This window comes from Heterodontus francisci, chromosome 31 (assembly GCF_036365525.1).
Source record: "Heterodontus francisci isolate sHetFra1 chromosome 31, sHetFra1.hap1, whole genome shotgun sequence".
Classification (NCBI taxonomy): domain Eukaryota; kingdom Metazoa; phylum Chordata; class Chondrichthyes; order Heterodontiformes; family Heterodontidae; genus Heterodontus; species Heterodontus francisci.
In genome coordinates this window covers 44,186,439-44,212,434 of record NC_090401.1, presented here as the reverse complement: position 1 = coordinate 44,212,434, position 25,996 = coordinate 44,186,439, and the positions used below count along the sequence as shown (strand labels likewise).

Below are 25,996 nucleotides of genomic sequence, written 5' to 3'. Positions count from 1 at the left end.
ATCTTCAGCTGCTTCATCAATGATCTTCCTTCGATCATAAGGTCAGAAGTGGGGATGTTCGCTGATGATTGCACAATGTTCAGCACCATTCGTGACTCCTCAGATACTGAAGCAGTCCGTGTAGAAATGCAGCAAGACCTGGACAATATCCAGGCTTGGGCTGATAAGTGGCAAGTAACATTCACGCCACACAAGTGCCAGGCAATGACCATCTCCAACAAGAGAGAATCTAACCATCTCCCCTTGACATTCAACAGCATTACCATCGCTGAATCCCCCACTATCAACATCCATTGACCAGAAACTGAACTGGAGTAGCCATATAAATACCATGGCTACAAGAGCAGGTCAGAGGCTAGGAATCCTGAGGCGAGTAACTCACCTCCTGACTCCCCAATGCCTATCCACCATCTACAAGGCACAAGTCAGGAGTGTGATGGAATACTCTCCACTTGCCTGGATGGGTGCAGCTCCAACAACACTCAAGAAGCTCGACACCATCCAGGACAAAGCAGCCCGCTTGACTGGCACCCCATCTACAAACATTCACTCCCTCCACCACCGACGCACAGTGACAGCTGTGTGTACCATCTACAAGATGCACTGCAGCAATGCACCAAGTCTCCTTAGACAGCACCTTCCAAACCCTCAACCTCTACCAACTAGAAGGACAAGGGCAGCAAATGCATGGGAACACCACCACCTGCAAGTTCCCCTCCAAGTCACATGCCATCCTGACTTGGAACTGTATCGCCGTTCCTTCACTGTCGCTGGGTCAAAAGCCTGGAACTCCCTTCCTAACAGCACTGTGGGTACACCTACCCCAAATGGACTGCAGCGGTTCAAGAAGGCAGCTCACCACAACCTTCTCAAGGGCAATTAGGGATGGGCAATAAATGCTGGCCTGGCCTGCGTCGCCCACATCCCATGAATGAATTTTAAAAAAAACGTTGGCCACACTGCAGGTTAAGAGAATGCAGGGATAGAGCGAATGGGAGACTGCCAGGCAATCTAGGAGGACCAAGCAGGTAGTGCAGGAGTTCCCTGAGTCCATCTTGCTCAATAACCAGTTTTCCATTTTGGATATTGCTGAGGGCAATGGTTCCTCAGAGGTGTACATACCAATATATGAATTAGGAGCAGTAGTAGGCCACTCAGCCCCTTGAGCCTGTTTAGTTTAGTTTAGAGATACAGCACTGAAACAGGCCCTTCGGCCCACCGAGTCTGTGCCAACCATCAACCACCCATTTATACTAATCCTACACTAATTCCATATTCCTACCACATCCCCACCAGTCCCTATATTTCCCTACCACCTACCTATACTAGGGGCAATTGCTAATGGCCAATTTACCTATCAACCTGCAATTCTTTGGCATGTGGGAGGAAACCGGAGCACCCGGAGGAAACCCACGCAGACACAGGGAGAACTTGCAAACTCAACACAGGCAGTACCCAGAATTGAACCCGGGTCACTGGAGCTGTGAGGCTGCGGTGCTAGCCACTGCGCCACTGTGCCGCCCAATGCTCTGCCCCTGCTCTGCCATTCAATAAGATCATGGCTGATCTGATTGTAACCTCGACTCCACATTCCCGCCTACCCCCGTTAACCTTTCACCCCCTTGCTTATCAAGAATCTATCTACCTCTGCCTTAAAAATATTTAAAGACTCTGCTTCCACTGCCTTTTTTGGAAGAGAGTTACAAAGACTCACGATCCTCTGAGAGAAAAAATGTCTCCTCATCTTGACTTAAATGAGCGATGCCTTATTTTTAAAAAGTGATCCCTAGTTCTAAATTCTCCAATAAGGGGAAACATCCTTTCCAAATCCACTCTGTCAAGAGCCCTCAGGATCTTATATGTTTCAATCAAGTCAACTCTTACTCTTCTAAACTCCAGTAGATACAAGCCTAGCCTTTCCAACGTTTCCTCATAAGATAACCCATCCATTCCAGGTATTAGTCTAGTAAACCTTCTCTGAACTGCTTCCAACGCATTTACATCCTTCCTTAAATTAGGAGACCATTACTGTACATGGTAGTCCAGATGTGGTCTCATTAATGTCCTGTATAACAGAAGCATAACCTCCCTACCTTCCAAGTCCGTGGCACCACTGGTGGTTTAGCTGCACAGGAACAGTGGAAGAGCAATAGTGGTAGGGATTCAATAGTTAAAGGAACAGACAGGCATTTGTGCGACCATAGACATGACTCCAGGATGGTATGTTGCCTCCCTGGCGCTAGGGTCAAGGATATCACTGTGCAGCTGCAGGACATTCTTATGGGGCAGGGTCAACAGCCAGAGGTCATAGTTCACATCGGTACCATAGACATAGGTGGAAAGAGGGATGAGGTCCTGAAAGCAGTTTTTAGTGAGCTAGGAAAGAGATTAAAAAGCAATACCTCAAAGGCAGTTATCTCAGGATTACTCCCAGTGCCACATGCTAGTGACTGCAGAAATAAGAGGATAGAGCAAATGAACACGTGGCTGGAGAGATGGTGCAGGAGGGAGGGCTTTAGACATCTGAGGCATTTGTGTCTGTCTTCATGGAGGAGGATACAAAAAAGCTCCCAGAAATACTAGAGAATCAAGGGACTAGCAAGAATGGGGAACTGAAAGAAATCAGTATTAGTGTTATTCGACATTTAGGAAGGATAGGCAAAAAGAAAAAGGTTGTGGGGCAGCACTGTTAATAAAGGATGAGATCAGTATGTTAGTGGACGATGATCTTAGAGCTGAAGTTCAAGATTCAGAATCAGTTTAGCTGGAACTAAGAAGCAGCAAGGGGCAGCAAGCATTGGTTCTGGGACAGGTGAGACCTGTACAAGATTGACGGGTTACACCTTAGCGGGACAAGGACCAATATCCTCACAGAGAGATTTGCGAGTGCTGTTAGGGAGGGTTTAAACTAGCTTGGCAGGGGGATGAGAACCTGAGAGGGATTTCAGATAGGAGAGAAACAAAGCTGATAATGGTAGGAAGAAAAGCAGTAAGCAAAATTGGAAGGCAGCAGAAACAAAAGCCAGCATCAAATTGGATCAAAATACGGAAAAATGTTAAAAAGGCAAAATTAAAGGCACTCTATCTGAATGCATACAGCATTCGTAACAAGGTAAATGCATTGATGGCAGAAATAGAAGTAAACAGGTATGATCTAATTGTTATTACGGAGATGTGGCTGCAGGGTGACCATAGCTGGGAACTGAATATCCAATCGTATTTAACATTTAGGAAGGATAGGCAAAAAGAAAAAGGAGGTGGGGCATCACTGTTAATAAAGGATAAGATCAGTAATTAGTGGGTGACGATCTTAGAGCTGAAGTTCAAGATGTAGAATAAATTTAGGTGGAGCTAAAAAAACAGCAAGAGGCAGCAAACATTGGTGGGAATTGTTTATAAGCCTCTAAACAGCAGTATAATGTAGGGCACAGAATAAAGCAGGAAATTAGAGGTGCATGTAACAAGGGTAATACAATAATCTATCTAAATATAGACTGGATAAACCTAATTAGCCCTAATGCTGTGGAGGACAAATTCCTGGAACGTATATGAGATGCTTTTCTAGAACAGTATGTTGAGGAACCAACTAGAGAACGGGTTATGTTAGATCTAGTATTGTGCAATGAGATAGGGATAATTAATAATCTCATTGTAAAGGAACCTTTAGGGAAGAGTAACCATAATATGGTAGAATTTTACATTAAGGTTGAAAGTGGTGTAGTTCAATCCGAAACTAGAGTGTTAAATCTAAACAAAGGAAACTATGAAGGCATGAGAGGCAAGTTGGCTGTGGTAGATTGGGAAATTACATGAAAAGGTATGATGGTAGACAGGCAATAGCTAACATTTAAAGAATTAGTACATGGTTTACAACAAATATACATTCCTTTGAGGCACAGAAATAAGAGTAAAAGTGATCCAACTGTGGCTAACAAGCGAAGTTAAAGATTGTATTAGATCAAAGGAAGAGGCTTATGAAGTTGTCAAAAAAGTAGTAAGCCTAAAGATTGGGAGCATTTTAGAATTCAACAAAGGAGGACCAAGAAACTGATAAAGAAAAGGGAAATAGCAAATTAAAGTAAACTAGCAAGAAACATAAAAGCAGACTGTAAAAGCTTCTGTAGGTATGTAAAAAAGAAAAGATTAGCAGAGACAAATGTGGGTTCATTACAGGCACAGACAGCAGAATTTATAAAGAGGCGTAAGGAAATGGCAGAGAAGCTAAACAAATGCTTTGCGTCGGTCTTCATGGAGGAGGATACAAAAAGCTCCCAGAAATACTAGAGAACCAAGGGACTAGTGCAAATGGGGAACTGAAAGAAATCAGTATTGGTGAAAAAGTAATACTGGAGAAATTAATGGGACTGAAAGTTGGTAAATCACCTGGACCTGATGATCTACATCCCAGAGTGTTGGAAGAGGGGGCTGTAGAGATAGTGGGTGCATTGGTGGTCATCTTCCAAAATTCTATAGATTCTGGAACAGTTCCTGCAGATTGGAAGTTGCAAATGTCACCCCACTATTTAAGAAAGGAAGGAAAAAGAAAATGGAGAACTATAGACCTGTTAGCCTGACATCAGTAGCAGGAAAAATGCTAGAATCTATTATAAAAGATGTGATAGCTGAACACTTAGAAAAAAATGGTATGATTGGACAGAGTCAAATGGATTTATGAAATGGCAATCATGTTTGACAAGCCTGTTGGAGTTTTTTGAGGAATTAACTAGCAGAATAGATAAAGGGCAACCAGTCGATGTGGTGTATTTCGATTTTCAGAAGGCTTTCGATAAGTTCCCACACAGGAGGTTAGTAAATAAAAATTAGAGCAAATGGGATTGGGCGTAATATATTGGCATGGATTGAGAATTGGTTAACGGACCAAAAACAGAGAATAGGAATAAATGGGTCATTCTCAGGTTAGCAGGCTGTGACTAGTGGGATACCGCAAGGATCAGTGCTTGGGCCCCAGCTATTCACAATCTATATCAATGATTTGGACGTGGGGACCTACTATAATATTTCCAAATTTGCTGATAAGACAAAACTAAGTGGGAATGTGAGTTGTGAGGAGGATGCAAAGAGTCTTCAAGGGGATTTAGACAGGCTGAGTGAGTGGGCAAGAACATGGCTGATTGAATATAATGTGGAAAAATGTGAAGGTAGGAAAAACAGAAATGCAGGGTATTTCTTAAATGGTGAGATTAGGAAGTGTTGATGTCCAAAGGGACTAGAGTGTTCTTGTTCATGAGTCACTGAAAGCTAACATGCAGGTGCAACAAGCAATTGGGAAGGCAAATGGTATGTTGGCCTTTATTGCAAGATGATTTGAGTACTGGAGCAAAGATATCTTGCTGCAATTGTATAGAACCTTGGTGAGCCACACCTGGAGTATTGTGTACAATTTTGGTCTCCTTACCTAAGGAAGGACATACTTGCCATTTAGGGAGTGCGACAAAGGTTCACCAGACTAATTCCTGGGATGACGGGTTTGTCCTTTGAGGAGATATTGAGGAAGCTGGGCCTATATTCTCTAGAGTTTCAAAGAATCTGAGGTGATCTCATTGAAACTTACAAAATTCTTACAGGGCATGACAGGGTGGGTGTAGATAGGATATTTCCCCTGGTTGGTGAGTCTAGAACCAGGGACATAGTCTCAGAATAAGGGGTGGGCCATTTAGAAATGAGATGAGGAGAAATTTCTTCACTCAGAGGGTGATGAATCTTTGGAATTCTCTACCCCAGAGGGTGGTGGAGGTTCAGTCATTGAGTATGTTCAAGATATTAAAGTCATCAAAGGATATGGGGATAGTGCAGGAAAATGGCGTAGAGAGATCAGCCATAAGTTAGTTGAATAGCGGAGCAGACTTGAAGGACCAAATGGCCTACTTCTGCTCCTATTTCCTATATTCCTATTACCGAACCACATGCAAATTGGCATAGGAGCAGCCAAATCAGGAGAATTAACATGTGGCCAAATGGCTGGTGTGGAAAAGAGGGATTCCTTTTCATGGGATACTGGCACCAGTTCTGGACTGGAAGGAGCTGTAATGATGAGACAGGCTCCACCTGAACTGGAATGGGACCTGTATTCTAGTGGACAGGCTGAATTGGGAGGTAGCAAAGGCTTTGAACTAGTAAGATAGGGGGAGGGATCTACAAGAAATGTAAGCAGCCTAAATGTAAACAAAGCAGAAAAGGAGAGCATAGGAAAGAATAAATTAAAGGAGGACATTGATGGCAAGGGAATAAGTTGAGTTATAGAAAAGGAGTCTAAAAGATGGTTAAACATACAGTGAGAGGAAATCCTGTTAAAAGGTCCGTGCCGCAATGTACACAGTGTCTGTAATAAAAAAGGGGAGCTGGAGACAATCATGCATTGGAAAGAACCAGTCATAGTAGGGATTACAGACGTGGCTCTAGAAAAATCAGGACTGGGAATTAAACATTGTGGGTATAACATATTTAGAAAAGATAGCGAAGGGAAAAGGGAAGATGGAGTAGCTGTACTTATTAGGGACAACACAAAGGCAGTAGAAAAAAGGGATGCGATTACCAGCAAGACAAAAATATGGATAGAGATAAAAGATAATAAAGGATCAATCACTCTAATAGGTGTAAACTACAGACCAACTAATAGTGGAAGGGAGGTGGAGGTAGAAATATGCAGACAAATTAGGGAATTCAGTAAAAAAAAACATAGAATAATAATCATGGGGGAGTTCAATTACCCTGATATTAATTGGACAGAAGAGGTAGGTAAAGGGAATAAGGGAATGGAGTTCCTACAATGTGTACAGGACTCCTTTCTAACCCAATATGTAAAAAGCCCAACAAAAGAAGATTTGCTATTAGATCTAGTAATGGGGAGTGAACCAGAGCAGATAGGGGAAATAAAATTAGGGGGAACATCTAGGCAATAGTGATCATAATATAATATGCTTTAAGATGATAATAGAGAAGGACATGAGTATGATAAAAACCAGGTTAATAGATTGTAGAAAAACTGTTAATTTGAGAGGCTGGGAATAGAACTTGGGAAAATAAAAGGGGCAACAATATTGGGAAACAATGACGTAGAATAAACAATAATGGGAAACATTTAAAACGGTGTTCAACAGAGTGCAGGAAAATATATTCCGCAAAAAGGAAAGAACAAACTAAACACTAGTGAGAGTCTATGGATGAATAAGGCCATAAGAGAACAACTGAGGATTAGGATAGAGGCATACATGAAGTTCATAGACAGAAGAGTAGTGCAAGATAAGAGAGAATATCAAAAGATTAGGAAAGAAGTAAAAAAAAAAACAATTAGGAAGGCAAAGAGGAACTGTGAAATTAAATTATCAAGGAACATAAAACAAAATAGCAAAATATTTTATAGACACATCAATAAAAAAGGAAGGCTGGGATGGGAATAGTACGATTAGGGGTTAGACAGAATAATATTACAGGTAACAATAGAGAAATTGCAGAAATAGTAAATAATTATTTAGCTTCGGTATTTACCAGGGAGATAGAACAGATAGACATGGCATTGAATGATGAGATCAGTAATGAGGTAAGTGCATTTAAAATAAAAAAGGGGATGCATTGAATAAACTAATCAAACTCAGAGGATAAAGCATCTACACATTTTAAAAGAATCTAGGGAAGAGATAGCAGGGCATTCGTACACATATTTAATATCTCAGTAGCAAAAGGTGTAGTGCCAGAAGAATGGTGGATAGCTGATGTAATTCCTATATCTAGGAACATGCCCATGAAATTATAGACCAGTCCACTTAACATCAGTGGTAGGAAAAATAATGGAATCCCTACTAAAGAAGAGAATAGAAGAACAACTAGAAAAGAAAAATATGATAATGAATAATCAGAATGAATTTCAAAAGGGAGAATCTTGCTTGAACAACCTTATTGAATTTTTTGAAGAAGTAACAGAGAGAGTGGTCATGAAGTAGATATAATTTATCCAGATTTTCAAAATGCCATCAATAATAGACTAATAAATAAGGTCAGAGAATGCAGAGTCAGGGGACAAGTGGCAGAATGCTTTGCTAACTGGCTACAAGACAGAAAGCAGAGAGTGGGAGCAAAGGGTAGTTATTCAGAGTGGCAGAAGGTGGGAAGTGATGTTCCACAAGGATCAATGCTGGGACCACCGCTGTTCACAATTTACATTCATGATTTGGGCTTTGGAATCAAAAAAACATGCTGGGATTTTCCAGGCCCCCACTGAGGTGAGGTCGGAGGTGGGGAGGGCATGGAGAATCACGACAAGTGGCGGGAAGGGGCGGCGGGACAGAGGGCCCGTCGCCTCCCCATGACCCAGAGATCCTCCCGGGGTGCAGGATAGGCTGATGACAGCCTTCCCACCCAGAGGCCAATTGAAGCCCTTAAGTGGCCTATTAAGGGCCTCTTCCCGCCGCCGCTGGAGTCTACCAGTGGTTGAGGGTGCCTCCACCATATTGGGAGGATGTCATGTAAAATGTGGTGCCCTCCCTGCAGGCTTGGGGGGATCCCTCCTTCGTGGGCGATTTGTGGCCTACAGACGATTCCCACCGGGAACAACTTTACGGCCCCAGGAACCCCCTCCTCCTGGAGTGAACCTATCCTAAATTTTCATCGCTGCAACAATGGTGGTCATGCCTTCAGCTGCCTAGGCCCTAAGCACTGGAATTCCCTCCCTAAATCTCTCTGCCTCTCTACCTCTCTCTCTTTCTTTTGGACCCCCCCCCCCCCCCCACCCTTAAAACCTAATCCTTTGACCAAACTTTTGGTCACCTGTCCTATTATCCTCTTATGTGGCTTGGTGTCAAATTTTGTCTGATAATGCTCCTGTGAAGCATCTTAGGATGTTTTACTATGTTCAGGGCACTATATAACTGCAAGTTGTTGTTCTTGTTGTGGTCTACATGAGCCAAAGGCAGTGGTCTTGAAACATGTGTTTTCTGAGATTTGTTAGCCGGTTGTTCATTACAGTGTAAAGTCAGCCAGCCTCCCGTTCTATTAAAAGAGGGATTTCATACCAGGATCAGGGTTAGCACAATGGCCATCCAGGCTGACACTTGAAGAACAGCAGTAATGCAAGTGCCTACTGACATTTGATCCATCCCAGGTTCTGGCCCCATGATCGCTCACAGCCCATCCAAGTAGTAATTTAAAATAGCACCATCATCCCTTTTGTTCGTTCCACCCTCCCCACTTTTCCCTCAGGAGAAACTGAACACAAAATTTGGGGCTGAGGAAAAAGATTCAACATGACCTATTTACTATTAAAGGCTTTGCATATGGTGACCACTTCATGCCCACAAATCTTCCTTCCTGTTTTGGGTGAGGTTGTAGAGGAAGGTGGAAAATGTACCAAAGCAAGACTCAGCGCCTTCAGGAGAGGCATGGTGGAGGAGGTGGAGACAGAAACCAAGTCAGCTGACTCCCCAAAGGTAACAAAATGCTGGGGAATATATAGAAAATAAGAAGAGGTCCCGCTGAAACAATGCAGAGCTCCAGTCAGATCTCTCCGACAGGACCACACCCAGTTCTGGTCACCCACATGCAAGGGAGACATTTGTTGTCAGTTGTGGCTCAATGGGTAACACCCTCACCTTTGCAGTTAGAAAGTTGGGGTTTCAAGCCCCACTTTAGAGACAAGAGCATAAAATCTAGGCTGACAGTCCTAGAGCAGTACTGAGGAAGTGTTGCACTTTCCTTTGGAGGAGATGTTAAACTGTAGGCCATATCTGCCTTATCATGACACTATTTTGAATAAGAGCAGGGGAGTTCTTCAAGTTTCCTATCAATGTCTATCACTTAATCAATTAAAACAGATTATCTGTGTGCAGGATATAGATGTGTACTTGTGTTCGATGTGGACATGTTTTGCGTGTGAAGCATATGGCTGGTTTCATCAATTTTCCATGCCATGAATGTTGACGTGCTTCTGTTGCGTTTTCCATTATAAATTAAAATGTGCTAAAAGGTCTGTGGCAGGATGTGGTTGCCAAATGGAGAACTTTTAATTATAAATAGATAATGTTGAATCTTTCTCCTCAGCCCCAATTTTTCTGTTCCGTTTCTTCTGCCATTTGATCCATCCTAGGTTCCGGCCCCATGGTCGTTGACAGCCCTTCCAAGTAATTATTTAAACACAGGCATAGCGATAAAATCCTGCAGCGTTCAATCATTGTACAAGACTTGTCTCACTGTTGTGCTGCATTCCTCTTCCTGGTGACCCTTGCAGTTTGAAAATGTTGAATGTTTCAGAGCTAAAAGAAATGCTGGGCATGGGGCGCTGGCTTCATTTGTACATAAGTATTTCAATGCGCTCCTGGCCAACCTCCCATCTTGCACACTCCATAAACTTCAGCTCACCGAAACTGCTGCCTGTATCCTAACTTAGTCGCTGACCTATATTGGATCCCATTCCAGCAACACCTTGATTTTAAAATTCTCATCCTTGCATCCATGGCCTTGCCCTCTATCTCTGTAACTTCCTCCAGCCTACAACCCTCTGTGTGCTCTACACTTCTCCAATTTTGACTTTTTGCACATCTCCAATTTACACGCTACCATTGGCAGCCGTGCCTTCAGCTGCCTAAAATCCAACATCTGGAATTCCCTCCCTAACTTCTCTACCTTTCTCTCCTCCTTTAAGATGTTCCTTAAAACCTACCTCTTTGACCAAGCTTTTGGTCACCTGCCCCAATATCCCCTTAGATGGTTCGGTGGCAAATTTGACTGATAACAGTCCAATGAAGTACCTTGGGATGTTTGACTATATTAAAGGAGCTGTATAAGTGCACATTGTTGTTGATCCTACTATAATGGTAGATGTGAACTCACAGACATCACTTGTAAGGCAGCAGTTGCAAGGCAGCAGGTGTAAAAAAAATAATTGCAGAGTCAGTTCACACTACATAAGTGTTAGGTGTGCGTTGTAAGAATTAACAGCAGCAGTCTGATCAAAAACCTGCCATTTACACTTGTCACACTGTTGCATTGACGGAACTCTCTGTGGTATAAAAATGTGATGGTGACTAACTGTGAGAAGAGCAGCCTGGGAGAGAAACCATTGAGAGTTTCTCTCAGACTTTCCAGTTAAATGAATCTATGCTATTCTTAAGTTAAGGGGAAGCTGAATAAGCACATGAGAGAGAAAGGAATAGAAGGTCACGCTGATAAGATGAGATATAGTAGTGTCTTGTCTGGGGCTTAGATCTGTTGGAACAAATAGCCTGTTTCTGTGCTGTAAATTCTATGTAGTTCCATATGCCTCATCCAATATGACACTGTATGTAAAAATGTTTCTGAAGGAACACTCTGGTCCCACCATAAGTGACACAAATTAGAAGATCTTAAGCTATATCCCTGGTTTGTGCTGAGTAAACTTATCTCAGCCAGGGTAGATGAGGTGCTGCACCTGACTTCAGCCCCCCTGGGTCGGGGAGCAGGAGAAACCCAAGAATTGTGCTCCTGATTTCATTTACTGGAGCGCCTCTCTCCGCTGTGCTGGAGAGTTCAAGGTGAGGACTCAATATGGCTTAGGTGTGACAACCCCATGATCAAACAGCCTGTTCAGTCTTGTACCATACAGATGGACACCCTGGGGAGGGGGCCTGAAGGTGTCATGGGGCTGTGGACCCAAATACTAGTGAGAGTCAGCATCTTCAGGAGAGGAGCACACCTGACACCCAGTAAGAGTCACTGAGAGCCTCTATCACTAACACTACAGGGGCCCTATATGAGATCCAGAGAAACAAAAACCTGACGATAATGTTTTATCAAATATTAACCGGTTACCTCACTGACTGGATATGCAGTAGAGGAGGGTCGAGGAGCCGTGAGGACGAGAGCACTCCAGATATTCAGCTCTCTTTGGATGGGAAAGGGGGTGGGGCAGTGGGCCAAACTGCATTAAAAATGAAATATCCTACAAACGTCACATGAAGTCCAGTTTCAGTATTTGTCACTCCAACATTTCTCATACAGCTCCCCACTGAAACTGTCAGCACACCTTGGCTAAGAACTGCCAGCTAATTCCTGGTTCCTTGTTGGAGGCCCTTGTGTGTGTCTGTAACTGTCCCAAGTCCTGTACACAACAAGAAGGATTCATTTCTGTCTTGCTACTTCACAGCTCGCTTTGAGTCTCAGTTTTCGGTTTCTGAAGATTTCAGAGGTGTGTCAGCTATTGCCATGAAGAGGCTCATAATCACCTGGAAGAAATGTGACCTACAATCAATCCACTCCCATTTCTTATAAAACAGTCACAGGAGCTGCAGCCTAGTGGACAACGAGAGCAGCAAGTTAGCAGTGGCTAGTTACACCCATCACCACTTGATACAGTCTGCACACATCCCTTGAAAGAGAACAGCCATACGGCAAGTAAGTCTGTGATTAGCAATTTTTCAACAATGGCATAATCACTGCCGCTTTATCCCACAATCAACGTAATGCCACAAGGACCCACCATTCACAGCACTGGTGTCAGATCAGCACATTGTTAAGCTGTAAATCAAAATCCTGATTTCCTGGTGATTAATTTGTGTTGTATCAAACATGAGTTCACATACACCCAATTATATGGTCATTTATCCTCACTGTTGTTTGTGGGATCTTGCTGTGCATAAATTGACTGCTGCATTTCCCTACATTACAACAGGGGCCACACTTCAAAAGTACTCCCTTTCCCCGTAACCTCCTCCATCCCTATAACCTTCCAGGATTTTTGTGCTCTTCCAATTCTGCCCTCTTACGCATCCCTGATTTTCATCACTCCACCTTTGTCGGCGTACCTTCAGCTGCCTAGGCCCTAACCACTGGAATTCCATCTCCTAACCCTCTCCATCTTGCTACCTCTCTTTCCTCCTTTAAGACACTCCTTAAAACCTCTTTGACCAACTTTCTGTTCACCTGTCCTAGTAACACCTTATGTGGCACAGTGTTAAATTTTGTTTGCTAACGCTCCTGTGTTGTGCCTTGGGATATCTTCCTCCTTCAAAGATGCAATATAAATGCAAGCTGTTGTTGTACAGTCAGTAACAATGTGTAATTTTGACTTTGGGTGAAGTCAATGGAAATAAGAATCAGGACAGTTGTAAAACAGGCAGTTAATCCTATATTGCCCATTGTACATTATCCCAAGGTCAAAATTACCCCCAATGTACCCCCAAAATCCCTCTGTTTCAAAAGTAGAACACATTCAAAAAATAGCAGAGAGAGGAATCTAACCTGCTAACATCAAGTCTAGAAAACAAAAGCAATGGTTCGTAGAATCAACTGGAATGAGCACAATTAAATGGAGAGATGATTGGGGATTTTGAGGAGAAGGGTTCAGGAGACATGCGAACTGGGCTGAGCTTTGTGAGCAGAGCTGAAAGGGGGTATAAATTCGGGTGGGCTGATTGGAATTTCTATTTTTCCTTATACTGAGTTAAATGGGATTCCAGACAGGAAAGAGAGGAACAATCTAAAAGTAGCCGGTGTTAATTGTATAGTAATTGAGTATTTAATTGTACGCAAGTGGTGGGCATTAACTGAGGATTCATGTGCCCCTATATATAGAAGCCGAATGAAACTGTGGTTGTTGGGTTTGGAGGTGCATGTCTGTAATGTGTATCTCTGTAAATAGTATGTAAAGATTAAGTTCCAGTTCTATTCTTCACCACCTGGCTTTCTGACCAGAACAGCCAGGATGGGGTCAATCTGGTCCCTGGCTAGAGGTGGAATAGGTCTGATTCTGGCCTTTAATGATTTATAATCTCTCATCGCTGGTACCATTCTAGTAAATCTCATTCACATCCTCTCTAATGGTGCAGTTTTGGACAAATCATTACAGGAAGGATATAAAACCAATGTAACCGGTGCAGTGTCGATTTGCTGGAATGGTGATTTAAGAAGAGATTTGATAGAGATGATCAAAATCATAGCGCTACCAGAGGGCACAGAATTAAGGTGATTAGCAAAAGAACCAGAGGGGAGATAAGAGTTGAGAATTTGTTTTATGCAGCAAGTTGTTGTGATCTGAAATGCAGTGCCTGAAAGGGTGGGGAAAGCAAATTGAAGAGTGAGTTTCAAAAGGGAATTGAATAAATACTTGAAGGGAAAAAATTACAGGGCTTTGGGGAAAGAGCAGGGGAGTGGGACTAATTGGATAGCTCGTTCAAAGAGCCAGCACAGCTGCCATGGGCCAAATGGACTCCTTCTGTGTTCTATCATTCCATGGTTCTATATGATTCTACATTACTCAGTTAGAGAGCATTTGTGGTTATTTGTAAAGTTCTGTCTCCAGGTCTGAAGTGCGCAAGAATCTACTCGCTTTTTAGTCTTTTTTTAAAAGATTGCCTTGCATCTATGTGAGCCTGTGAAATGTGCACCTGGACCTGCACTGAACGTTGGATACATTGGTCAGAATTTTCCACCTCTTCATCACCAACTCATGATTTCCAAAACCTATTAAAATAAGCCAGGGTAAAATCACAAGTTGGCGAAGGCAGTAGCTGTAAACCCCCTCTCGTTAAATACATTACACAAGGATAAGATATTAAAATTGCTGATTGTTTTGTTGATGTTGAATTTCACGGGGTTTGTAAAAGCCTACTAAACCCAACAGTCACCGGGTTACAGTGGAAATTATTTCCAGATAAACAGCGGCTATTAATTGTAAAAACATGATTATTTATGCTATTTATTTTACAACACTGTAGCACCCTTTTTATCCTTAAATAAGACATAACAAGAAGGTAGAGGTAGTGAACAAAAAGTACACTTTGTTCGGTGGAATTTGAATCTTCTTCGGAGAAGTGCACTGTCATCAACATTTAAAAATTACATTAAAATAAAGAATTGAAACTGTTCTGATCTTAAACATTGAATTTGAATAAACAACAGAATGGACACTGGGACCCATATTCATTGTATAATGTTTTAAAAATATGCACCCTTTGGCCAAATATTAAACTTAAAATTAAAGTGGTTTGCTGAACAGATCGGGTCTGCGCGATATGTGAGAATGTTAACGCACATCAGTAACAGATGAGGTGTCCTAACCCTCCTCTGTCTTAACCCCTGTGCCATCTTAACTCCCCACTGTCTTAATACCTCCCTCCATCTTAACCCCCCATCCTCACCATGCCATTCCTGCCAGGCGTGCAGGGTTAAGATTCTGAATTCCATTAGTGTTGCCCTTCTCCAAAAATTTCATCAGCTAAATTCTTCAGCCCTTAGGGTGTTTGTTTGCAGGAAGATCGCAGTTGATCTTAGCCTAACAGAACACATGTATCCAGCTCTCCATGCAGGTGCACCCCAGGACGCTCACTTTGCAAAATGATTTCACAAACTCATTTTGTAGCCAAAACCCTACACTCTACAACTTGCATTTCTATAGCACTCCTTGCATGCAGGAAGCAGTCTCAAAGTGCTTTAAATAGAGTAAAAGTCTGGGGCTCTGCAGCAGAAGGGATGAAAGAGAGGGTAGGAACAGGACTCTGAAGAGAATGATCTTTGAGAAGATTGTTGAAAACAGGGAGGGTGGTTGCCAAGTGGAAAGGAACTTGACAGGGAGTTCAAGAGGGAATGAAGATCGGGGTTGAATGAGTTCAATTGGCAGTAGATAGGGAGTTACTAGGTAACCCAGTATTGGAGGAACAGAGGATACAAGGCTGGAGGAGATCACTAGTGAGGGTGAGTCCATCAAAGGATTTCAAAGCAGTGACCATAAGTTGGAAATGAACTTGTTGGGGCATGTGGGGCAGGTGAAGCTCAGGGTGAGGTAGGAGATGGCGAGGTGAGGGGAGAGGGCAGGGAGATAGCGAGTTGGGCGAGGGTAGGGCCAGGAGAGGGTCAGCAGGAGGATGGGGGAGTTGGAGGTGGGAGAGGGTGGGGGGGAGAAGGTCAGGAAGGGGTGGAAGCGAGGCTGAAGACCATGAGGTGAGACGGGGCAAGGGGAGACAGTGAGGTAGGAGAGAGCAGAAGGAGTGGGTCAGGAGAGGGTGGAGGAGAGGGTGGGGGAAATGGTGAGGTGGGAGAGGGCAGGAACTGCAGGGGAGAGGGTATGGAAGATAGTGGAGAGAGTGGGAGGGGGTAGGTTGGGGAGAGGCCTGGGACAATGCAGGGGAAAGGGTATGGAAGATAGTGGAGAGAGTGGGGACAATGCGGGAGTAGGGGGAAGTGGAGACATGGATGGGGAGAGGGGTAGGGCAGGGGAGGGGGAGAGGGTGGGTCGAGGGCAGGTGAGATGATGGGAAGAGAGCAGGTGAGTTGGCGGGGGAGAGGGCAGTGGTGATGGCGTGGAGAGGGCAGAGGGTATGGGCAACAGAGAGGGCAGGGGTAGCATGCAGGGAAAGAAGGCAGTTGGAGCTGATGGTTCAATGGGTTACTGACCATCAATGACAGTGGCAGCTCCAGGACAAAGTAGAGCAGGGTATAAAGGTTATTGAAATACTTCAACAACCTAAATAACTCAAAGCTCCATATCAGGCACAGTAGGAAATGCAGATAAACACAGGCTCCTGTTTGAAAAGCAGACTTTTTGTTTGCATTATGGAGATTCCTATAAGACGCATTGTTTGTTTATAAATCAAACAGCCTGTATATATTAGTGCAGGATTGGGCAGCATGAGGGGGCCAAGAAATATCTTGCAAACCCCCTCCCCTCCTCCCACTTCCCCACATCTCTAGGTGAGATTTTAACTGACTCAAAACCTATCCACTTGCACAGAATTGAAAAATCAGGCCCCTGGTAGCTAGATTCTGGGAAGACAAGCTATCAGAACGTTTCCAAATTCTACTGTTACTTGGGGGGAGTGAGTTTGATGTCCTGCTCTGAAGCCTAATCACAAGGTCTGCTCTGAGACATCATGCAGTGAATCAGTCCTTCAGCGCTTTTCAAATCCACCGATTCTCCAAATACTCGTTTAGTTTATTTACTTTTCAGTCCAAGTTCCTATTTCAGCAGAGTGCTCTAAAAATCCAGTCACTGAAAAATAAAGTAAAAAATGAAAACTCGACCTTCGTTCTTTCTGACTGGCATCTCTCACACTCTTGCCAACCCCTGGGAACTGATTGGCATCTCAAGCAGGGCAGACATCAGGGCAAGATCATGCCTTAAATTTTGAAGTTTGTGTTAGTTTAGTTTAGAGATACAGCACTGAAACAGGCTCTTCGGCCCACCGAGTCTGTGCCGACCATCAACCACCCATTTATACTAATCCTACACTAATTCCATATTCCTATCACATCCCCACCTGTCCCTATATTTCCCTACCACCTACCTATACTAGGGGCAATTTATTATGGCCAATTAACCTATCAACCAGCAAGTCTTTGGCATGTGGGAGGAAACCGGAGCACCCGCAGGAAACCCACTCAGACACAGGGAGAACTTGCAAACTCCACACAGGCAGTACCCAGAATTAAACCCGGGTCGCTGGAGCTGTGAGGCTGCGGTGCTAACCACTGCGCCACTGTGCCGCTGTGTTGTTGATGATGAAAGGTGACTGAATTATCTGCAGATGGTGAGGCAGGAAAGAAGTGAAAAATAAGTGTTCTCTGACTTTCTGAAACTCATTCGTGCATCTTCCTTTCTGGCAGTTTAAACCCACAAAGTGTGTAAGGGTTGGAGAGGGCAGATGGCAAGTCCCTAACATTTGAGAAATACTCAATTTAAGATTAAGCAAGAATTAATCAAAATTCCATCTTGTCCAAGCACCTGTGGTTCAGGGTCAGTCTAGTCAGTCTCTCCAGCTGATCTCATAGATTTGAAGTACATTTCAAACAGTTGCAGGGTGGGTCTTGGAGCCCAGTGTTTGGTGCCCACTGATCGGAATCTGTTATAAGTCAGATAATCTGCTTCAACCCCAGGAGTTTCAGTGCCTGGATTTACAGAGTGCCCTCAAACACATTGCGCCAAACTAGGAACATGGTCTGAGAAGTAAATAAGTCCAGCCAAAATTAGGAGAATCAAACCATTCAGAAACAGGTGGATAGGGAGAGTTCCAAACAACAGAGGGGGTTAAGTTGTCTTTCTGTAACCAAGAGATCCTCATTTTAAAAAAAGTTTCTCTCCTTTCAACAAGGTGACTTTTTGTGAACTTTTCTGTTTATTAAATGAATAAACACACCTTAAGTTTTCTCACACACTTGAATAGGAAATAGTCTCATTGATTACAGCAAGTTGCTGAGATACCCTCACATGAACATCACCACCTGCAAGTTCCCCTCCAAACCACACACCATTCTGACTTGGAACTATACCATCGTTCCTTCACTATCGCTGGGTCAAAATCCTGGAATTCCCTTTCTCACAGGGCTGTGGATGCACCTGCACCACATGGACTGCAGCGGTTCAAGAAGGCAGCTCACCACTATTCTCTCAAGGGCAAATAGGGATGGGCAATAAATGCTGGCCTAGCCAGTGACACTCACATCCCGTGAAAGAATTTTAAAAAGTATAAGTGGTGGGAGACTCAGAGGTGGGGGTGGGTCGGGAAAATAGCGGGGAGCCACACATAGGGATGGCTCCCCCGATGCAATCCCGCTACCGGGGAACTTTTCTAGGGGCAAGCTGGGAGGGCAGAAAAGGCTGTACCCATGACGCCAACAGTCCATCCCAATGGGTTTCACCTCTGAGGAGCCCACCAGCTTCACCAGTTAAAATTTTTAAATTTAAATGTACATCTTCGCTCACTGTCTCTGACTTGTCTCAGCACGGTCCATTTCTCAAGAACTGCCAGCCCTGTGATTGGACTGGCAACATCGGGAGCCGTGGCGAGTGCCTGGAAGTCTGCTGAGCCACTCTCGCTGCTGGCACGTGTGGGCTTAGAACCCCTGTTTGGTCCCAAAGCCAGGGTCCCAAATCCCTTAGGAAAATCCAGCCCAGAACTTCGCACAGTTATATTACTACCTGATTTTCTTCTGATAGGACCATAGTCTGTCTCAGTTTAATTCATTCCGTCCACTACATCCTTCCCTAAACATTGGAAAGACCTGACAACAAACTGGATGATCATTTCTCCTGCTTTCAAAATCAATTTAAGTCAAGTTAATGCCTTTTATATCTTGAATAAAGTTAATTTCATGCAGATTTTGAATGTTACAATGTTAACAAAAATGCAATTCTGAAATATTATTGGATGGATTTTAACTGGAGAGCGAATGTGTCTCTTTACCTGTGCGGTGAGCCCATAAATCATCATGTAGCCGACGAAGACACAGATCAGGATTTTGTTCATTGCCATCGAGCTGAGCATCGTGGTGATCCGAGCTGCAGAACGAACCTTATGATAGGCAAAACTGAGTTCAGCGGAAACCAGCCAAATAAAGTTGTCAACAGGGGAAGGAAATCGAGAGAAATAAAAGGTTACTAGTAAAAACTACAAATGTACAGGGGGAAATGGAACACATACTTTGTGCACTAAACGCGCGTGTTGGTTGTTTTCTGAATGTGCCTCGAATTTGCATTGCCAGCCAGCTGTTTCTATGTGAATTTAAACAAAAATAGAGGATATTTCTTTTTGTGTACTAACAGGTCTCCCGTGGCATTGCTCCTAAATCAAGAGACTGTTTTATTACAACAACTTGTATTTATATAGCACATTTCACAGAGTTTAACATTTTAAGGGGCTTGCTTCATAAAACTTAATCAGACAAAAATTGACACCAAGTGAAAGAAGCAGGCATTAAGACAAGTGGCCAATAGCTTGGTCAAAGAACTTTGAAGGAGCATCCTTTTTTTTGAAGTGTCACTTTAATTTGTAATGTAAGAGGGAAGAAATTGCAAAGCTCAGAGCACAGGCAGCTGAAGGCACAGTCGCCAATGGTGAGGTGAAAGAAGTAGCCAGAAATATAGAGGAGCAAGGCCTAAGAGGCGTTTGAACGTGAGGATGACAGTGTTAAAATTCAGGTGTTGGTGCACCAAGAACCAATGTGGGCCAGTAAAGTGATGGGTGAATGGGATACAGTGCCAGTTAGGATACAGGTAGCAGAATTTTGGATGAGCTTAAGTTGATGGAGGGTGGAAGATGGGAGTCCAGCCATGGGAGTATTGGAATAGTCAAGTCTGGAGCTAATAAAAGCATGGATGAGAGTTTCAGCACCAGGTGGGCTGAGACTGGTGTAGAGACAGGCAACATTATGGAGGTAATCTTGGTGATGAAGAGGATATGGGGTCCGAAGCTCAGCAGAAAGTCAAATTGTACGGTGAGGTTGCGACCAGTCTGGTTCAACCTGAGACTGAATTGAATTGGTGGCTAGAGAATGGAGTTTGTGCGAGTGCCAAAAACAATAGCTTCAGTCTTCCCAAGGTTTTATTTGAGGAAATTTTGGCTCATTGAGGACTGGATGTCAGATAAATACTGTGACAAATCAGAGGCAGTCCAGGGGTCAAGTGAGCTTGTAGTGGGGTAGAGCTGGGTTTCATGAGCTTACATGTCAAATCTGAAATACTTCTGAATGGAGTCACTGAGGAACTGCGTGCAGATTAGCTATAGGACAGGCCCAAGGATAGGTCCTTGGGAAACAGGGATAGGAAGAGAAGCCATTGCATGAACCATATCAAACAGCCCCACCTTATCAGCAGAAATATACACCAAGGTAGATTTTTTTCTTCATCACATAGGCTGTAAGCTGGCAGACTGGATCTTCCACCAATTATAAAACCCACATGACTTCCATTCCAATCATTTCAATAGAATCAAAATCTGGCTGGTTCTATAAAGGACAGGCGATCCACCCCTTCAGATGACTACGCATTGTACTATTCGGCTGATAAGATAAAGTTGTGTTTAACTGGTCTGTCCATTTAAGGCCACTAAGTACAATTGCTGTAAGGTACATCCTGAGGTTAATTGTTGCAGTTATTAATGGTAGGGTGACTGAAAACCTTGACAATTTTCAGCTGATCAGAGAGAGTATGAATTTGTGAAGAGTAGGTCTGACAAATCTGATTGAATTTTTCGAAGAGTTGACTAAAGCAGTGGACAGGGGAATGTCTATGAATGTTATTTACATGGATTTCCAGAGGGCATTTGATAAGGTCACTGGTCAGAAATTAATGAAAGTTGAAGCTTATTGAATTGAAGGCAAATTATTGACCCGGTAAAGAAATTGGCTGAGTGTCAGGGGGCAGAGAGTAGGGATAATGGGCAGGTAGTCTAATTAGTTGAATGTGACTAGTGGTGACCCACAAGGATCTGTTTATGGGCCTCAACTATTCATGGTATTTGTTAGTGACTTAGGTGACAGGATGGATGCCGGGACATTGAATAAATTTAAGGAGGAGATAGACAGATTTTTAATTAGTAATAGGTTGAAGGGTTATGGAGAATGAGCAGGAAAGTGGAGTTGAGGCCGAGACGAAATCAGCCATGATCGTATTGAATGGCGGAGCAGGTTTGAGGGGTTAAATTGCCTACTCCTGCTCTTGGTTCTTATGTTCTTATGATAGAAAGCCACATATCAAAATTTACTGATGGCACAAAGATAACTGATATTGTAAGAGTGTAGATGGAAGAGTAACATTACAAAGTAATACTAATGGACTAAGTGAATGGGAAAAACTGTGGCAAATGGAGTTCACGTTAAGCAAATCTGAGGTCATCCACTTTGGACCTAAATAGGATAGAACAGGTTAATTTCTAAATGGTGAAAAGCTAGAAATAGCGGAGAACCAAAGAGATCTGGGGGTCCAGGTAAATAGATCATTAAAATATAACAAACAGGTACAGAAAATAATCAAAAAAGGCTAATGGAATGCTGGGGTTTATAAATAGCAGCCAAGGGCATGAAAGATGGTGGAATAGTGGTAATATTATTGAGCTAATAATCCAAAAGCCCAGGCTATCCCCTGGGGACATGGATTCAAATCCCCCCACGGCAGCTGGTGGAAATTAAATTCCATTAATCACAGATTGAAAGCTTTGGGCAAAAGATGCAGGGGGAATATGAGGAAGTACTTTTTTACCCAGTGGGTGGTACTGACCTGGAACTCGCTGCCCACAAGGGTGGTGAAAGCAAAGACGATGAATGACTTCAAGAGGAAGTTGGATGGCCACCTGAAAGAAATAGACCTACAGAGCTATGGGGATTGAGCCGGGGAGTGGGACAGCATAGCTCCATGGAGAGCTGGCATGGACTTGATAGGCCGAATGGCCTCCTTCTATGCCATATATGACTCGATGACAAGGAGGTAGAAGTCATTCTTCAGCTATACAAAACCCCGGTTAGACCACACCTGGAGAACTGTGAGCATTTCTGGGCATGACACCTTAGGAAGAATATATTGGCCTTGGAGGGAGCGCAGTGTAGATTTACCAGAATGATGCTTGGAATCCAAGGATTAAATTACAAGGAAAAATTATACAAACTAGGGTTGTATTCCCTTGAATTTATAAAGTTAAGGTGTGATTATGGTTAATAGATATAGAGAAACTATGTCCCCTGGTTGGGGAGTCTAGAACTAGGGGGAAGAATGTAAAAACTAGAGCTAAACCCTTCAAGAGTGAAATTAGGAAACACTTTGCCAGGAAAAGGGTAGCAAAAGTTTGGAACTCTCTTCCACAAATAGCAATTGAAGCTAAATCAATTATTAATTTTAAATCTGAGGTGGATAGATTTTTGTTTCCAAAGGTATTAAGGGATATGGGGTAAAGGCGAGTATAATGAGTTGTCGCAGATCAGCCATGAACTCATTGAATGGTGAAACAGACTTGAGGGTCTAAATGGCCTACTCCTGTTCCACTATTCCTACATCCCCATGGACAGAAGATCTGCCTCTACAGATTACCACCCAATGTGTTATTCTGCTGGTAAGAAAGAGCTGTGTTTAACTGGCCTGTCCCTTTAAGGTCACAAAGTCCATTTGCTGTAAGATTATTCCTGAAATAAATTGCTGCAGTTAAGGGATGTTTAGAGATTGGCAGGTGTTTGTCACTTTCCAGCTGCAGCTTAGAAGAAACCTGTATGAATTGTTCTTTTGAGATTTAAAGTGGTTGGTTTTGCATTTGAGGCAGAGTTGTTATGCTTTCTTCTGTAAGTATTTAATTCTATAAGTGGGTCCCTCATGGCATAAGCATTCCACCAAGTGTGCAATGCACACTTTCACAAAACATAGTCTGTGACTTGTTCTCCTTGGCTATAAGCATCAAGGAAACCATGGTCATAGGACAAGGTGTTGCATCTCCACCCTTGATCACACTAAATAACACCCCACTGAAAGTGATGAACACATTCTGCTATCTTGGGTCCATGGTGACAGATAATCTGTCCCTTGATGCAGGGCTTGATATACCCATAGGGAAAATAGCTACCACCTTTGGCTGACTTGCGAAATGCACATAGGACCAAACTGATGGTTTATAAGGCTTGTGTTCTCAGCCCCTTGCTGTATGGCTGTGAAACATGGGTGACTTACAGATACCAGGAAAAGAAGCTCAAATATTTCCTTCCTCCCTGTCTGCGGTGCATCATGGGTATATCCTGACATGACAAAATCACAAATATGGCAGTCCTCTCAAAGGCAGAGCTCCCAAGTGTGTTGGTACTAATCAAACAGAGATGGCTTCAGTGGATTGGACACGTCCACAGATGAAAGACGGTCACATACCCAAAGAACATATGTATGGTGAGGTAGCCTGGGACAGACGACCAGTGGGACGCACAAAGCTCCGCTTCAAGGATGCTTGCAAGCATGACATGAAGGCCCTAAATGTCGACTATTGCACTTGGGAGTCACTAACAGGAGAAAGAGGGAAATGTGACACATCCTGTGGACTGGTGTGCACTACCACGATGATCAGTTGCGACAGCAGCTTAGCAACAGGCGCCAATGACAAAAACAACAACTCAGTGTCACTTGGCAGCTTCACGTGCAGCACTTGTGGCAGAACCTGCCTCTCAAGAATTGGCCTTCACAGCCATCAGCAAAGGTGTGCCAAGAGAAGACACCCCACCTAATTGGATAGTTTGCTGCATGTCCACCAACTTTCAAAGACGGAAGGATGCCAACCCTACACTAGTCTATGAGTATTTTGTTCAATGTTATTGAAGGAACTGGTAGTTGGCACAGATTGAGAGACAGTCACAAAGCAGCTATAAAATGAGATCTTGTTTTCTGCAAGTGCATTATTTGGCTTTGGTTCATCCCTTAGAGATTCCACTTCCTGGGTACATTAAAGACCTTTCATGTAAAGTAACTGTTATGAACGGGTGAGGAAGGGGTCTCAGGCTCCCCTCTTGCCCCTTTCCTGGTTTGGCCGTAACAGGGTTTATCTTTTAAAACACAGTGATTTTAGCTTCACCTCAGTGAGCCCTTACTCACTGCACTCTCATTGCAATTGCAAATAAACCAATCAGACAGGTTTTCTTAGGTTTAAACAAGAAAAGCTGGCCTCCGACACCGGAAACATCAGAGGAATGCATGATGGCATTAAAAGAGCTTTTGGGCCAACCATCAAGAAGATCGCCCCCCTTCAAGTCGAAATCAAGGGAAATGATCACTGACCAACGCAAGCAAATGGACCGCTGGGTGGAGTACTACCTAGAATTGTACTCCAGGGAAAATGTTGTCACTGATACCGCCCTCAATGCAGCCCAGTCTCTGCCAGTCATGGATGAGCTGGCTGAACAGCTAACAAAATCGGAACTCAGTCATGCCATTGATTCTCTAGCCAGTGGAGAAGCCCTTGGAAAGGACGGCATTACCCCTGAAATAATCAAGAATGCCAAGCCTGCTATACTCTCAGCACTCCATGAACTGCTTTGCCTGTGCTGGGATGAGGGAGCAGTACCACAGGACTTGTGCGATGCCAATATCATCACCGTCTATAAGAACAAGGGTGACTGCAGTGACTGCAACAACTACCGTGGAATCTTCCTGCTCAGCACAGTGGGGAAAGTCTTCACTCAGGTCGTTTTAAACAGACTCCAGAAGCTGGCTGAGCATGTCTACCCTGAGGCACGGTGCAGCTTTCGATCAGAGAGATCCACCATTGACATGCTGTTCTCCCTTCGCCAGCTGAGAGAAATGCCATGAACAACAGATGCCCCTCTACGTTGCTTTCATAGATCTCATCAAAGCCTTTGACCTCGTCAGCAGACATGGTCTCTTCAGACTACTAGCAAAGATCAGATGTCCACCAAAGCTACTAAGTGGAGTTTGCAAGTTCTCCCTGTGTCTGCGTGGGTTTTCTCCGGGTGCTCCGGTTTCCTCCCACAAGCCAAAAGACTTGCAGGTTGGTAGGTAAATTGGCCATTATAAATTGCCCCTAGTATAGGTAGGTGGTAGGGAAATATAGGGACAGGTGTGGATGTGGTAGGAATATGGGATTAGTGTAGGATTAGTATAAATGGGTGGTTGATGGTCGGCACAGACTCGGTGGGCTGAAGGGCCTGTTTCAGTGCTGTATCTCTAAACATAATCTAAACATAAACAAGTATCATCACCTCATTCCATGACAATATGAAAGGCACAATTCAGCATAGCGGTGCCTCATCAGACCCCTTTCCTATCCTGAGTGGTGTGAAACAGGGCTGTATTCTTGCACCTACACTGTTTGGGATCTTCTTCTCACTGCTGCTCTCACATGCGTTCAAGTCTTCAGAAGAAGGAATTTTCCTCCACACAAGATCAGATGCAGGTTGTTCAAGCTTGCCCGTCTAAGAGCGAAGACTAAAGTATGGAAAGTCCTCATCAGGGGACTCCTCTTTGCTGATGATGCTGCATTAAAATTTCACACAGAAGAGCGTCTGCAAAGACTCATCGACAGGATTGCAGCTGCCTGCAATGAATTTGGCCTAACCATCAGCCTCAATAAAACGAACATCATGGGACAGGACGTCAGAAATGCTCCATCCATCAATATCGGTGATCACCCTCTGGAAGTGGTTCAACTATCACCAGTAACTTGTCTCTTGATGCAGAAATCAACAAGCTCATGGGAAAGGCATCTGCTGCTATGTTCAGAATGGCTAAGACAGTGTGGGAAAATGGTTCACTGACACGGAACAC

At 43.6% G+C, this 25,996-nt stretch overlaps 1 protein-coding gene across 1 annotated transcript in view; it reads right to left on the bottom strand.

Annotated features, from left to right (window-relative positions):
- The window catches only part of LOC137347216 (SH3 domain-binding glutamic acid-rich-like protein 3), a 171,410-nt gene that overhangs the window by 5,759 nt on the left and 139,655 nt on the right, over positions 1 to 25,996 (bottom strand). Inside the window, 1 exon segment of the mRNA XM_068011454.1 lies at positions 19,161 to 19,284. The gene's annotated coding sequence lies outside the window, so the exon portion shown is untranslated.